This window comes from Amia ocellicauda, chromosome 6 (assembly GCF_036373705.1).
Source record: "Amia ocellicauda isolate fAmiCal2 chromosome 6, fAmiCal2.hap1, whole genome shotgun sequence".
Taxonomy (NCBI): domain Eukaryota; kingdom Metazoa; phylum Chordata; class Actinopteri; order Amiiformes; family Amiidae; genus Amia; species Amia ocellicauda.
Genome location: NC_089855.1, coordinates 44,032,994 through 44,049,678, shown reverse-complemented (window position 1 = coordinate 44,049,678; position 16,685 = coordinate 44,032,994). Strand labels below are relative to the sequence as shown.

Here is a 16,685-nt window from a genome sequence, read left to right as displayed (position 1 = left end):
CTGATCAGGGTGAGATGAGTGATAGCGATTGCTAGGACTGTTAGTTATTGAATACTAACGGTTGCTTAGTGATGGAGACCACCTTTCATATTTTTGCCTATGTAGGGAATGATGTCCGGGTCTTGGTCCAGGAGACATGTTTCTATAAAGGCGAAGAAACATCTCTTTGTGATCTAGAGGAAGAATTATACCCATCACAGGATGCTTTTCTTGATGCACGATATTTCTCTTGTTTCATCCATTCTGGATAGGGCTGACGGTCCATTTTCCCCTCTTTGTACTGGCTGTGCACATGTTTGAGATTTTCTTGCTGTTGCTTCAACTGGCTCACCTCTACTCTGAGTGCTTTAACATCTGCAGTTAAATCTGCAATAGCTTGTAGTAATTTGGGGGATTCCTCTGACGTAGATGAAATGGACTTGCTTGACACCATAGCTGTTAGGATATTTCCAGATTTACATATAGATGGTTGTTCCAGAACCTTCTCTATTATTGTCCTTTAGAAATGTGAAGAGGCAGTTCTTAATGCTTCCTGACCCGCTCCCACTTGCAAGCCATTTTTAGGGCTTCCTCCAATCTACTTGCACCATGCTCATAACACTTTGCCTGCAGCACTGGGTCTAAACCAGCAACAAAACGTCTAAAACGCTCCATTTCAATAGCTGGCTGTCCGTAATTGGGAAACGCCTCTTGCACAAGTCTGCTTACTTCGGCTGCATAAACTTCTAATGCTTCTTTAGGCTGACGGGGTCTTGCATTAACAAAAGTTTGAAAATGCAGTAGGTATTCTTTTCTTCCAAAGACTTATTTTAATGTCTCTACTGTTTTAGCATAGTCTTTTTGCATTTCAGAGGGTAAAGAAACCCAGTATGACAGTGCATCAGCACTTAAACGTGTTGGTACAATTGTTGCAAGATCCTGGTGCTGTTTGTGCAGCTTTTACAGCCAATTCCAGACGCGTGTTCCACAGAGAGAAACTTTCTTTATCCTTCCCATCTCCGTGAAAGCAAGGAGGCAGCTCAACACGATCATGTGTTACTCTGTCGTATTCGTGCGTCTTTCTGCATTAATCGCTTCATTTTCATTTGCTGCGTCAACATTAATCAATCTGTCTATCGGATTTTCCATATATTTTTTTTTATACTTGTTTAACTTAGCTATTTGCGGTTAAATGACTTGACATAGCGGTTTATTACTTTCGTAAGTTTTTTTTATTATTATTTTCCGATTTTAACAGTACAGCTCACTCACCACCGACATGGTTTTGTCTCAGTCACCCGCAAGCACAGCTCACTGCATCCGGCCTCGGTAGAGAAAAAACAAAAGCAAACAATATCCCTCGCTGCCGCCAGTCTGTAAACCGTGAAACGAGTCTCTTCGGAGGTAGACATGTTGTTTGGGGTTCAGTTTACATCAGGACTGCTTGACACAATTTATTGTTCCTGGCACTTTTGTTTATGTCTCTTATGAACCGAGTTGCAGGTACAAATACAATGCCGAGCACAGCAGTGCAGCGCCACTACTCCTCTCTATCCAGAACACAAAGACGTGCGTCACTCTAACCTGTCCGGCTTTACAACATGCAACTCAAATAATATGTTCTTGGGGGAACAACATAACACATAGCGATTCCTCCTGCTATAAAGTAAAATAATGTATACAGTGTTTCTAATTTCTTTCACGATACCTTTTCATAGATATTTATATTTTTCAATAATAAACTAATGTCACAGTAATACCAATGAGCTTTAACAATGCCGAAAATAATAATGCGTTTATCTTTAATAGTGAAGATATTGTATAGATGTATATCTTTCATATACACAAATAGAACTGAAACTTTCAGACAATCAATGAAAATGTAATGTAAACATTTACAATTCTTAAAAATTCTATATATCAATTATATTCATAACCCTAACCGTATCACTAACCCTAACTTTAAGTTACAATTGTTCCCTAAACACTTATTTTGCAGGATCAATAAAGAACTGTCAGGATTTTTTAAACTTTTACTGACACACATAGTTAATAGCAATGTGATATAACTTTACGGAAAATAATAATCTGTATATATTTAATTGTTTTGACAATGTTAAGATATAATGCATCTTTCACATAGGGAACATTTGTAACATGATAGGAAAAACAAACAAATGATGTAACTTTGAAAATATTCAATATTACAGCATACAGTATAATCAACACAGAACTGTGTCTATACTGAAGAGCTGTTGACATTTGAAAAGTGACAGAGGTTTGAATTTGAAAGTATCAATTCATAAAAGATACAATGAGCAGGAGCAGGAGCTGTGTGATCCATTATCCAGAGCACCTGAAGAACGCTCAGGCCAGGAAGAGTCTCAGACAACACATACTGAAGGACAACCCAGAGACTCTCAGAGCCGACTTCTCTCAGACTGGAGACCAGCAAGTCACCAGCAACCTGGTCTTCTACACTGAGCACACCGACGCCTGGCACGCTGCCATCTGTCAACTGTACAGGCACATTAAAAAGAGAGGCATCAGTAAAGGAAGGCAGGTGTCAATCAGTGAGGAGGACGACCCAGACACCTCCATGCTGACAATCAATCTGTACCACACTGGAACAGTCTTAATACAGGGCAGCGAGGGCAGCCTGGGCACCTTTGAAAATCAGTTCCACTCACTGAAAACGCTGGCTGACAGAGAGAAAAAGGAGAGACGTGTCCAAAAGAGCACAGACGCAGCCACACAGGAGGAGAGTCCAGCCCCACACTGCCCTGCCAACGGAGGGGAGAGCGCCGCGCCAGAGAACAGCGAGGAATCCACACGCATCCCAGCACAGGACACCCCTCAGACACCGACACAGTGTCCCAGCTGAGGGAGAGCATGTCCCTGCTGGAGGTGGAGCTGATGGAGCTAAAAGAGCTGGTGCTGGCCATGCTCACAACCTCCAACACCACAGAGCAGCTAACAGACCAGCTCAACAGAGTCCAACACGAGCACAAGGTCACAGTGAGGGAGCTGAGGGAAGAGGTGAGGGAGCTGCAGCAGGACAGGGAGGCCATGAGGAGGGAGCTGACGGCCCTGAGAGAGGAACTGCAACGCAGAGACAAGACAGTGCAGAGCCTGAAGGAGAAGCTATACAAATTCACTGCCAACAACAACTAGCCCTCAAGAAACCCAGCAGTGCACAATGTGCAGAGCCCTCCCACCCCAATGACATCCAGACATACTGACTCTCACACAACACACCACTCACACACTGCACCCAACACACACACACAACCCAACCCGAACACACAGAGTGCACCCAGCACACACACACACCCTGAGCAAGACACACACAGTGCACCCAACACACACACACACCCTGACTCAGACACACACACTGCACCCAGCACACACACACACCCTGAGCCCGAAACCACTCACAAAACCTGCGCACCCCACACACAGGCCGAACCAAACACAGATGAGACCCCCTCACGCAGAAAGACTACCAGGAAGAAGAACACTGAAGTAGCCCTGCTGATAGACTCAAATGGCAAACTCATAAATGAGAGGCGGCTCTTCCCTGATGGCAAGATCTCCAAGGTCTGGTGTCGGACCACAGAGAGGGCCATTCAGCAGCTGTCCGAGGAGAGCCTCGGCTCCCCCAGCCATATTATTATACACACAGGCACAAACGACCTGAGGACCCAGCAGGACAAGGTGGCCAGCTCCATCTCCACCCTGCTGCCCAGGAAGGACTTCCACCCCAACACCATCCACATGATCAACGCTGAGATCTCTCGGGGATGTGCTCTGATGCCAAATGTGCACCTGGCACACCACCCCACTCTTGGGGCCCACAGCTTGTTTGACCACGTCCATCTCCACAAACAAGCAGTGAGCGTCTTCGCAAAGACACTCAAAGACATCGCCCTGGGCCGAAACCCAGCCAGCCCCCCACATGGCCACAGAAGGTTCTCCAGCACCCACACTACCCAGAACAACCCCGAGCCAATCAGGAGAGCGGCCCCTGGGAGCCCCCGCCCTCCACCTGCACACCACCTTCCCCAGCCCGAACACCGCAGACCCCAGCCTGGATACGCCTGACCACAGGACAGCAGACCCAGAATGGAGCCCATCCAGAACATGCACAGAACAGCCCAGCAGCACAGCCAGCGCAACTACACAGCAGCGGTCAGCAGAGTGGCCGACACCAACACCGGGGAGCTGCAGGAGATCCGACACCTGCTCAACCTCATCTGCACCCGACTGATAAGATTAGTAACTGTGCATAACAAAGAAACCACTGCAGGAGGTGACTAGCTATTACCACATCTGAAAATCACCCCTGTATAAATGTAGTTATATACTGATATATATGGACATATTTTCTAAAAATTATGTAGATATATGGATGCTTACATATATGTGTATATATGTAGATATATGTGTGTATGCGTATGTATGCGGAGTGTAAGTCAGGAGGTTTTTTTTTTGTTTTTTTTCTAATTTATTCGTTTCCTATTTTTTCATATCACCAGTATTAATATTTATTTATTTGTTTACTTTCCACCTCACACATTTCCAGATATATCTCATTCCAATATAAATTGCTTAATTAGAGTAGAAAGAAATGCGATCCCTATCTATCACCATGTGGAACATCCAGGGCCTGGGCTCCTCAGTGTTCGGGCTGAAGAGCACAGACCCGGAGTTCAGACAGAGAGTGAGAGTCAAGGATGTCATCATCCTGCAAGAGACATGGTGTCGGGCAGACGTGTCCAGTCACTGTCCCTCAGGCTACAGAGAGGTCATAGTGCCCTCCCTGAAGAAGCCCTCCGTCAGACATGGCAGGGACTCCGGGGGCATAATAATCTGGTACAAAGCAGAGCTCAGTGACTTCATACAGTCCATCAAAACAGCAGAGTCACACATATGGCTTAAAATAAGCAAAGAATCATTTCTACCCAAACCGATGTGTTCCTGTGTGCCGTGTATGTTCCCCCCTCAGAATCCCCATATCACAATGAGGAGATCTTCCCCAACCTCCAGACTGAGGTCTGCCACTTCCAGGTCCAGGGAAGTGTGCTGATCTGTGGGGACCTGAACGCCCGGACAGGCAGCCTGCCTGACTTCACCAGCACACAGGGAGACAGCCACATATTCGGCCACACCCCCTTAAACACCCCCATCAGCTCCCTCAGACACAGCCACGACAGGGGAGTGAATAAAAACGAGCAAAAATTACTGCAGCTCTGTCAGGGACTGGGCCTGTATATCGTGAATGGCAGGATCCGGGGAGACTCTCTGGGAAGATACACTTACAGCTCAGCTCTTGGCAGCAGCACGGTAGACTATGCCATCACAGACCTAGACCCCTTCTCTCTCAGTGCATTCACCTCTATCAGACCACAGCCAAATCACTGTGTTCCTGAAGAGGACAGAGCACAGCAGCAGCGCTCACACACAGCCCAGCAAGCTGTACAGCCTCGGACACTCCTACAGATGGGCTCCAGACAGCACACAAGAGTACCAGAAAGCAACTGGCAATCAAGACATCCAATCACTAATACACACCTTTCTGGTCACCCCAAATCAACATAGTAAAGAAGGAATACATCTGGCTATCAAATACTTAAATCATATATTTGAAAAAGCAGCTTTACAGTCAAAATTGGATATTGAAAAGAACATCCCAACAAAATACAAATAGGAGAATTGGTTTGATAAGGAGTGCAATACAATAAGGAAGGAACTGTGGAATGAAAGAACACTTAGATCAAAAAGTACAACACACCCGAAAGCAACTGACAATAATCGAAGAGTCCATTAACACAAATAGATTCTGGGAAAACTGAAAAAAATGTAATAAATTAAAACCATTCAAAATTGAGATATTTGGAAAAAACACTTTGAAAAACTTTATGAAAACATTCACCACACTGAGAAATCAGCTCAGCATGACATCAGTGAGAAACTAAAAAGAATGGAATTGGCATTTAAAGAAACCCAGAATCCCCTGGACCCTGACAGTTTTTTTATTGATCCTGCAAAATAAGTGTTTAGGGAACATTTGTAACTTAAAGTTAGGGTTAGTGTTAGGGTTAGGGTTATGAATATAATTGATATATAGAATTGTTAAGAAGTGTAAATGTTTACATTACATTTTCATGGATTGATATTTCATCAATATCTTCACTATTAAAGATAAACGCATTATTATTTTTGGCATTGTTAAAGCACATTGGTATTACCTATGTGTATCTTTAAAAGCTTAAAATTCCTAAAGGTTCTTTATTGATCTTGCAAAATAAGCTTTTAGGGAACATTTGTAACATAGAGTTAGGGTTAGCCACTGGGTAAGGGTTACATCTTAAACAAGGGTAACACAAGTGCCGGAATGAGGTCAAGGACTCTGCTGTTTTGACTTCGGTGGTGGAATGACCTGCCCACCAAAGTCAAAACAGCAGAGTCCTTGACCTCATTCCGGCGCTTACTCAAGACGCATCTCTTCCGACCGCACTTGTAATATTAGTCCTCTATCCCTGCTAGATAGCACTTCATCTTATTAAGCTCCTCTCGTTCTTGAATGTTTTCCTCCTTGCTCCCTTTCCCGTAGACCTAGTCTGTAACCCTACATCTTGACAGCACTTAGCTTTCACCGTCCAGGATGTAGGAAGTCTTTTACTGTACTTGTGTAAATTGTAATTGGAATTTTTAAAATGTATTTTGAATTGCGATATTTTTTTGCTAAGTTGAATTTGTAATGATTGATGCCTTGTACTTCTCTGTATTTTTGCACTTATGTTGTAAGTCGCCCTGGATAAGGGCGTCTGCCAAGAAATAAAAATAATACAATAATAATCTTCAACAGTAAGTTTATTCATGTTAATTTTTCTCTTCAAAGTTAAAGAACAGAATTAACCAGCTCACCACAAAGGAACATGGATGTTGCTATTGCAACATGGATTACACAAAAACATTGAAATCCAAGTTTGCAGTGGTCCTTGGGCCATTGCGTGGTGATCCAGATCACTTCAGCACGAATTTTGCAGTGCTCTGGACTACAACTCCAGGGACTACTGTGCAGTGGTCCAGACCTCAGAAACTGTATGCATATGAACAGTGAAGTAGGCATCATAACTGTAGCCAATACTTTGGGGTTAAAATACTTAATTTAATCCCTGTATTGTACGGAATAATAATAATAACTATAAAACATAAGAGAAGGGCCTGAGAATAAATAGACACAATAGACTAGAACCCTTAGAATATAATAATATGAACATCTTCATGATTAGTATGATTGTGGTTTGGATGATATATTAATGCATGTTGATAACATATTTTACAGAAAATGGGATTTAGGAATTGTGTCAAAGAACTAAAAGAATTGTCTTAGGGACCACTGCTCCCTTTTTCCAGACCAATGTATAGCCCACTTTTCTTTTAAATTATGTTTAAAACAAAATTGAGGAAGCAGTGGTTACTTCTGAATCAAACATATTGACCCCCTCACTCAATCTGTAAATCCTGCAGCAAACATTGGAATATGCATAGATATTTGCACAGACTGGTATAAATGTCCCTAATAAATAACCAAGTACCATTTTTGTTGTTTCAAATGTGCCCAACATCTTACCAGTATATGTGCTTTTAGTATGTCACCAACGTTCCTTAATTCGTTTTACAAATGTTCCCTGTATGATATGAATGTTCCCTAAGCATGTGACGAATGTTCCGTAGTTTATATTACAGATGTGCCCTAGCACTTCTCTCTCTCTCTCTCTCTCTCTCTCTCTCCCTCTCTCTCTCTCTCTCTCTCTCTCTCTCTCTCTCTCTCTCTCTCTCAATTCAGTGCATTTGTATTGTCAAAGCAATTGGACATGCAAACATACATACATACATACATGCATACATAGAAACATACATACATACATATGGAAAATAAACAACATCATTATAAATCACAATAAGATGTAATAAAGTACAGAAAAACAAAATGTAATAAAATGTGATCTTTAATACACACAAATATGTATGGCTGGTCGGAAGCGTCTTGAACTCGGGTTCCTCTTCATTACTTATAATGCTTTTGCCTTTTGCTAAAGCTTTCCATGGAGGGGAACGTGGATGAGTTTGTACCATTCTTGGGAGGCTCTGCCTTGTTGGGGCGGAGCTGTGATCCAGGTGAACAGCAGATCAGGCATAGGTGGGCATGTGGGTGGAGGAGGAGGAAGGCCGGTCAAGCAAATAAGCTTGCTAAGGTACGCAGCAGCAGCAAACAGCCCCCCCATCCAGCCAGCCAGGCAGTCTGGCTGGCAGTGACTGAGAGGTTGACAGACGGCAAGCAACGGAATGCACGTGCTCCGTGATGTCATAACAGTCAGCTCAGAGAGTGGTTCGTGATGTCATCGCTGAGCTGGATGGCTCTGTGTGTCTTGCTGGCTGTTTGTGTCTGTGAGAGAGAGAGATAGTGTGTGTGTGTGTGTGAGTGGGTGGGTGGTTGTGCTAGTGTCTGTCTGTCTGTCTGTCTGTCTGTCTCTCTCTGTCTTTCAATTCAATTCAGTTCAAGGGTGCTTTATTGGCATGACAAACAGTTTTCTCTGTCTCTCTCTCTTGCTCTGTAGATGCATCATGGGGAACATATGTAACAATCTCTCTTCTTGTTTACCAAAAATGTTTATGAACGTATTTCAAGTGGGTTTTGCCTTGGTTGGAAACGTTTTAAGATTATTTATGAAGTGTAAATAGGATTTGTCTAAATTCTCCGTAGTTTTCAATGTATGTGCCATTCAGTAGTGTTCATGTTACAGATGTGTCCTATGCAGTGGTTTGGTCAATAAAATGTAAGTAAAACTTTATTTTAGCAATTAAAGAGGGGATCAAATGCAAATAGAGGGTCCTAACTAATTATCTAATTTACCAACAACTTTTAAAATTAGGTCTTGCGAAGCTGCAAGAAATGCTGTATAATCGTATGTGTGTTCATACACCAGCTGCTAAAGTCTGATAGCTTTTGAAGACTCTGTATAGGACGTTGAAGAATGTGTTTTGTGATAATTATATAATGTTTTATATTAATATTAGCATTAGACGGAGTTTTGTATACAGACTGAGCAGATTAGATTTAGAAGGACAAGTAAAGTGTCAACAAGGTCGATATGTTAGAAACTACTTTCAGTAATGAAAGATTACACAGTGCCGAAATAGCCTACAGATGTCTGCTGTAAATTTGTTTATGACTTAACCGTTTCTCCAGATAGGCAGGAATTATTTCTGTTAATGGGCGATTGACACTAGTTAAATGACGACCGTGGGATCACATCTTCCTAGTGCACATCAAAGACAGACATCTGCTTTGGATCCATCACCTCTTCACGGGAGGACAGATCGTAAAACGGAGCCGGACCAGTATCTTCTGATTGGATGAACGGCCATAAGATGTTATGTCATTTTTCCTATAAAGTTGTACTCATGTTTGTAAACATTAAGCCTCACTGAAGGAGTTATTCCTGACGTGGGGCTTCCGAGCGGCTCGATTGATGTTCCGTTTGCATTATCTACATGACTTCTCTACTTATTTCTGACACGGTTCTACAACTTGGCATAACGAATGAGGATCTGAACTTGCCTCCACTCCCGGGACCAAAATATGGGTGAGTAGCTTTAAAAATGACCACCCTGTATATTTAATTTTGATCTCGGGATTTTGTGAGGCTCTCAGATTGTAATTTAAAGAGAACTTGTGGAGAGGTAGAGGTAAAACAAACAGAAAGGTTGACTGTACAGCGGAGGATCACAGTAGGGTGAACTCCAGGTAAGATAGATCTGCGGGGAGAGATGCCAAGGGAACCAAAAGGTACGACGAGGCCTGCTGAGCCCCAGGTTAAGCAAGGAAACCCTTGTACACCAGGGCCAGAGTCAGTGGTAGTCAATAACCAGACGGAACCAGAGGTACATAAAGTCCAGCAATATAGCCCCATCGTTGGCAAAGATAGGATTGGCATAATGGCGTTAAATAAGTGTCTGTATGTGAATTCCTACAAGTTTTAATTGTTAAACCTAAAATGGTAAAGGCAAGATAAAAAAACGACAAAGTTTCTATAATTCTTTGTCTGAATAATAAGAATTTAGAGAAGAAATTGATCATAATAGATCAAGAAAACACCAAAGTAGTGTATTTCAAAGATTATTTTACATCTGATTTTTAATAATAACAATATAACAAATTAATCAATGCTAAGGCTGTTTGAGACACTGCAGGGTCAACAAAACACGCCACTAATCTAATATCTGAATTATCTTTGGATGTCAATCTGTATGTGCTTTGTGTGTTTATGTATATATATAGTCTGAAGGTTATTTAAGGTAAATGTCTGTTTTGTACGCTTTGTATTTTTAATATTGTGCATAGTACAGAATAAGACTAAGAAGGGAAGTAACCAATAATTTCAGAATTATATTTACAATTACGCAGTTATTGATGTTTTAACAACAGATTAATGAGGATTTAGACATTTAACTGTATACAGAGTGCATAAAGCATCAGCAATTAGAAATGAATAATGTATCTATTATTAGAATAATGTTAAAGTAATACAAAACATACACTAAATACATAGATTAATAATACTAATAAAGTAAATAAATAGTAATGGTGTCCTCTAAGACTCAGAAGAACAATAATTTGTTTGTTAAAAATCATATTATGGAGAAAATTTGTAAAGTCAAATTAAAGGAAACTAAAGGCTGGAATCCACAGGAGCAGCACTCTGGTGCAGCCCTGAGTGACAGCCTGATGTAAAACCCATAGCAGGAGAATGTAAACAGTATAGTGACATATTATAGTCTTATTTTAGAAAATATTTGGTTATTGGTGCATAGCATAAAATACCTGAAATAAAAGTTAAAATTAGACCTTGGATTTAAGATGAGTGAATTAGTCAAAAGGTAAGAATTTTAAGGATACTACAGAAATTTAAATTATAAGCATTGAATAAGTGAGCTAAAATTAGTATTGCATAATTTTGAAGGAGAAAATAAAACATAAAAATACTATTAGAATGAGTTTTACCAACCAGAAATAAAAAAAAATTATGTTAAAAATTGAATTAGAGCTAATTTTTGAAATGGAAATCTGAGGATACAGTGAAATTTGGTGAAGATATAAATACATAGATAACCAGATACTCCAGGAAATTAAAGGTGTGGTCATTTGGTAGCTGTGAGTTCCACAATGAAGAGTTTTTGAAATCCCCAGATATAAGATCCCTAAATAAAAGGTGTAGGTAAGAAATGAACTATTGATCAGTTCAATCTGGCTTTGGGAACAGTTCTTCTGAACATGTACCGGTGTAGATTGGACTTCAATAGGAGGAAGTGACACAATAAAGACATATATGAGCCGTGCAGGCGGACAGTCTTAGTGCCCATGCAGGCTCTTCATTGGGGAAATCATTGACTGAACACATTTGTTTTGACAATTTGTTTTCCTGAGGTATCTGGGAATCATTATTGAAATCAATTAAAATGCTTATTTTCTAAAAATATATTTTATTAGGAAAATATCTTAATTTATTAACTCAAATAATGGAGCAAAATATGTGTATAAATAGTAATTATACATGTCAATAAATACAACTTGAATTGTCTAGTAAGAAATTAGGAAAGGAGAAAGAACAGTTGTTAGGATACAGAGTGATGTTTTCAGAGGGGGCGTTGGGGCAGTGAAAGTGTCTGTGAGGTCAGCTCCCCACTGAGAGAGATAAGAGAGCTGCCTTGTAACTAAATACAGATGTACTACTACCAACCAAGCAACATTGTCAACCGACAGTAATGTCCTGGGAAATCGAGAATAGTTACATTACTAATGCTAATAATACTGATGTTGATACAGATGAATAGAAAAATAACTACTATTATCTGTCTTCACAGGAACCAGCAACAATGAATTTCCCTCACATTTAGTCCACAGGTTCCCTACTCACATGCCATGACACATCAGTGCATAGTCTCCCCTCTCACATTGGCCTCCGCTCTAAGTGCTGCAGCCCATAATCCGTCCTCATGGCCACTGATGCCAGTGTGTGTGGACGGACAGGAGGGAGGGGGATGGTGGAAACATACGATGCTTACCATACTCTGGTAAAAGTAATAAACCAACTAACTCTGCTGATTCCAATTGACAACAGGAGGGTGGCGATGTCCAGGAATAGACGGACAGATTATTAACAATGCATTTCTGATTGATTTCAGGTGCTGAAAATAACAATTTTATCTTTGATGAAAAGGCCTGAAGAAACAATATGGAAATAGATTGGGAAGAAACATGAATAGTCATACAACTCCAACCTCTTTTAAATCTAAGCACAAGGATACAGAGTCTGGTGGGACTATGGGCATTTCATGAACTATCCTTTCCATAGTTTATTAGAGTGACTACTGGATTGAAAGAATTGTGCTGTTTGGATGTGTGACTGAAGTGTGAAATGATATGTGATGTTTCAATGTGATGTAAGTGGATACACACTGAATAATGCTACTATGGTGTATTGTATTATTGTATATGGGAATTGAGTGAAAAACTAGTTCTAAAAAAATGTATGTGATAACAAAGCCAATGCTTTTTAATGAACGAATAATACATATTTAAAAAAAAAAAGGTTTTATTGCATAATAAGTCTATTGGGCAATAGAATTGGCTTTAGAGCAGTGCCAATTTGTTTCTAACTTTTGGGAAATATAACTATTTACTTCTCCCGGTTTTGTATTCATTTTTTGCAAAACCGTTTTTAGGTGCTCAAGTCTATCTGAATCAAAAGTCCCATCTTCTGGAAACCTTAACTTTCTGTCACCTATTGTCTAGTCAAACCACTTGTGCACATCGCGCACATCTTCACTCCATATTTATCATACATATATCTGACATGTGTACCTTTGGGTGGCGGGTCACCCGTTTTACTGGAGCCGTTACCACGCATTTTCTATGTAACGTTTTGTACACAACTACCAAGACATACAAGCACAAAATAATAACAAAATGACAGGGGAGAAAAGAAAAAAAAGTAAAAATAAATAAAAATATAACAAAACACAAATTAAAATAAATCCTATATACGAATAATAACAAACATGTTTTTCAATATGTTTGCATTTATAAAACTTGTATATAACTTCATGACGTTTCCTCATTTACCATTTATGGTTCTACAAAACACGTGCATTTATATTATCACCGGCATATCAGATATTGAACAATTTTTTTTTTCTAATTGTAGGTCAAACCTACCCTGCAGTTTTTCAGACACACTTTTGTCTACGGGAACCCAAACAGGAAGACACAGTCCTGTTTCTTCACAAACAAGAAAACACAGTCAAGTTCATGGCAACCCAGGTTAAATAGGAAGACAGTCCTATTACTTCATAAACAAGAAGACACAGTCAAGTCTATGGTAACACTAAGAAACTTTGTTTCTTAACAAGCAAGAAAACATTTCCTGCCTCAAGTAATTGATATAAGGCAAGCAACAACGTTTTAATAAAATATAGATTGCGTTACCTGATCGTCAGAGGGCCAGGCGAGCAGACAAGTGAAAGCAAAGCACCGCAGTAGGGAATTTTTCAAAAAGGTTCCTTTACCTTTTTCTATTTTGCTGGAGCAGTTTTGCTGGTCACTGGTCTGGCCATTCCAGTCCTCTCTGTCAGGGTTAGCAATCCCATCCTCGTCGCCATGTAATGTGGAAGAAAAACCATCTTCAATCAGGTTGGAACGTTAGTTTCAATGCCTTTAATACACGCAGCGTGGAGAGGAACAGTGAATCAAGAAGATCCCAAAGTCGCTCTGCCTTCATTTAAAAGTCAGAGGCTTTTATACACAAAAAACAAAGATCTGGTTACAATCACAGAGTCATTACTATATTATCATTAGAGAGTTAGCTAAGCAGAATATATATCAGAGTTCATAGGTCAACACATGGATTAGGGGGCAGGCACTTCAATCGTACTGTTTGACATTGTCTCCAAGGTTCTCATCTTAAATAACGAACAGAAAACAAGCTACCTTCTGGCCTGTCTTCCTGGCTTGACCTTATCTTTCTTAAGTATACAAGAGAGTAGAATTGATATGAGGGAAAGAATTCTAACTTTCCTTCCACAGTGCCCAACACCTACCAGTATGTCCTTTTAGTATGTCACAAAGGTTCCCTAAATAGTTTTACAAATGTTCCCTGTATGTTATGAATGTTCCCTAGTTTATGTTACAGATGTGCCCTAGCACTTCTATCTCTCAATTCAGAGCATTTGTATTGGAGGGGAACGTGGATGAGTTTGTACCATTCTTGGGAGGCTCTGCCTTGTTGGGGCAGAGCTGTGATCCAGGTGAACAGCAGATCGGGCAGAGCTGGGCATGTTGTCGGAGGAGGAGGAAGGCCGGTCAAGCAAATAAGCTTGCTAAGGTACGCAGCAGCAGCAAACAGCCCCCCTATCCAGCCAGCCAGGCAGTCTGGCTGGCAGTGACTGAGTGGTTGACAGACGGCAAGCAACGGAATGCACGTGCTCTGTGATGTCATAGCAGTCAGCTCAGAGAGAGGTTCGTGATGTCATCGCTGAGCTGGCAGGCTCTGTGTGTCTTGCTGGCTGTGTGTATGTGTGTGAGTGTGAGAGAGAGAGATTTTTTGATTTTTAACACCTTTATTTTACTAAAAAAACTATTAAAACAAACTAGAAACACATAAAAGACATGAAAAAAACTCCCGACATAAAAACACAACCTATTCTAAAAACGCTCAATAAAAACCACTACACACGTGCTACCTATAAAATATTCAAGTGAATTAAACCAGTTGGTTTAAATGTCCAAAGTCAATGGCACAGAGGGCCGCCCCGACCCCCCACATCTGCAGAAAAGTGTCCAGGTCTCCCGTCAGGCTGTAGAAATTGTAATCCAGTCGCACTCTGGAGCTTACGAGAGACCTGAAGAGGGAGAGTGCACACTGTTGCTGCACCCGCTAAGTCTGACTTCTCCTATTGCTCAGGATAGCCAGCTTAGCCTGCCCCACTAGAAAGTTTGCTAACTGACAAACATGTCTGTGGCGCTGCTTGTACTGGACTCCCAAAATAAACACAGAGCGTGAGAAAAGGAGGCCCAGCTGCTTGAACAGGCTCTCCAGTGCAGTGAACAGCAGCTCTAATCTAGGGCAGTGACAGAAACAGTGAAAAAGTGTCTCTCTCTCCCCACAGTAGGGGCAGGTGTCGCTCACTCTGGGGTCCAGTGTATGTGCAAAAGAGTTTGTTGCGATGACGCCATGCATAAGCCATGCAGAAGCGGGGGCTTGTTCAGGCTCCTCCAGGCCGGGCAGGCATCTTCCCCCAGAGCCAGGTGCTCCCTCCAGGGGGTGTCAGGGAGGGGCTGCAGCTGCTGATGGTGCAGCTCCCTCACACTGAGCTGATAGAGCTGCTGACGCTGAGCTGTGGAGACAGACACACTACAGAGACTGTGAGGCGATAGAAGGCGGCTTGATGAGCAAGGGGGCCTGAGAGACACAGACAAACAAGGGGAAAGACAGGGGTGTCAGGGTTCTTGGGCCAGCAGTGCTGCGTGAGAGCCTGGAAAAGCCGCTCCACAGCGCCTATGGGAAGGGCGTTCTGTACTGCCCAGAGAAATCTGGTTACGACTCTCAGTGACCTCATACCCAGCCTGGCAGCCAGGCTGTCGGTACCAACCCACTGTCCCCTGTTTAAATCCAACAAATCCCTCACGTCGGATCACGTCGACCTTAAGCATGACTGACCTGAGGCTACTGGAGAGCAGGAGTGGACAGCAAAAACCGGGGTTAGACAGCAGTGGCTCCTCTAACAGCCAATACAGACTGCTGCCCCACAGCTCCCTACCCAGGGAGAAGCGCTGCCACTCCTCTAAAACAGTACAATAAAAAACAGGCAGGGACGAAGTATATTGGGACGTGTCTTATGTAAAAACATGTGTCTGTCATAACAAGTGTCCAGGGCGGGAGACACTGGGGATCTGGAGGGTACAGGACCCTCTGAGCTGCTTGCAGCCGAAAGGCACTCAGCCTGCTTTACAGATCTACCAACCCCTGTACCCCCTCCTGGAGCGGCAGGTACAGCACTGCTTTGCGCACCCAGTGCAGCCCGTCCCAGAAGAAATCCAGGAGCAGGGTCTGTATCTGGGACACCAGGGCCGGTGGGGGGTCCAGACATGCATAAGTGTGCCAGAGCATGGAGGCCACCAAGATATTAATAACAATTGCTCTCCCCCTAAAGGAGAGCTGGGGCAGCAGCCAGTGCCATGCCCTCAACCGGCCCTGTACCCTCTCCAGCAGGCCAGCCCAGTTCTCCTGCGTCTCCCCCAAAGTCACACCCAGCACCCGAGGGCCTGAGAGAGACCACTGCAGCCCCGCAGGGAGGGCAGGGGGTGCAGAAACCTCCCACACCCCAACCAGATGAGCGCTGCTCTTGCCCCAGTTGACCCTGGCTGAGGAGGCCCTGCTGAACTCCTCCAGACACTCCCACAATGACCTGGACGTCTCGCTGGCCAGACTGTGTGTCTCAGCAGCATAGGCCGACACCCTTGGGTGACAAGGGATGGACAGCCCGGCTAGCAGCCTGTGCAGCAGGGGCTCGATAGAAAGGGAGTATAGCATCCCTGACAGACTGCAGCCCTGTCTGATGTCTCAATGGATGGGGAT

At 42.5% G+C, this 16,685-nt stretch overlaps 1 non-coding gene across 1 annotated transcript; it reads left to right on the top strand.

Moving 5' to 3' along the window:
- Positions 1 to 8,037: 8,037 nt before the first annotated feature.
- Positions 8,038 to 8,152, top strand: LOC136752132 (U5 spliceosomal RNA). Its single transcript, XR_010817295.1, has one exon. It is a non-coding gene; the product is annotated as a U5 spliceosomal RNA (small nuclear RNA).
- Positions 8,153 to 16,685: the final 8,533 nt, after the last annotated feature.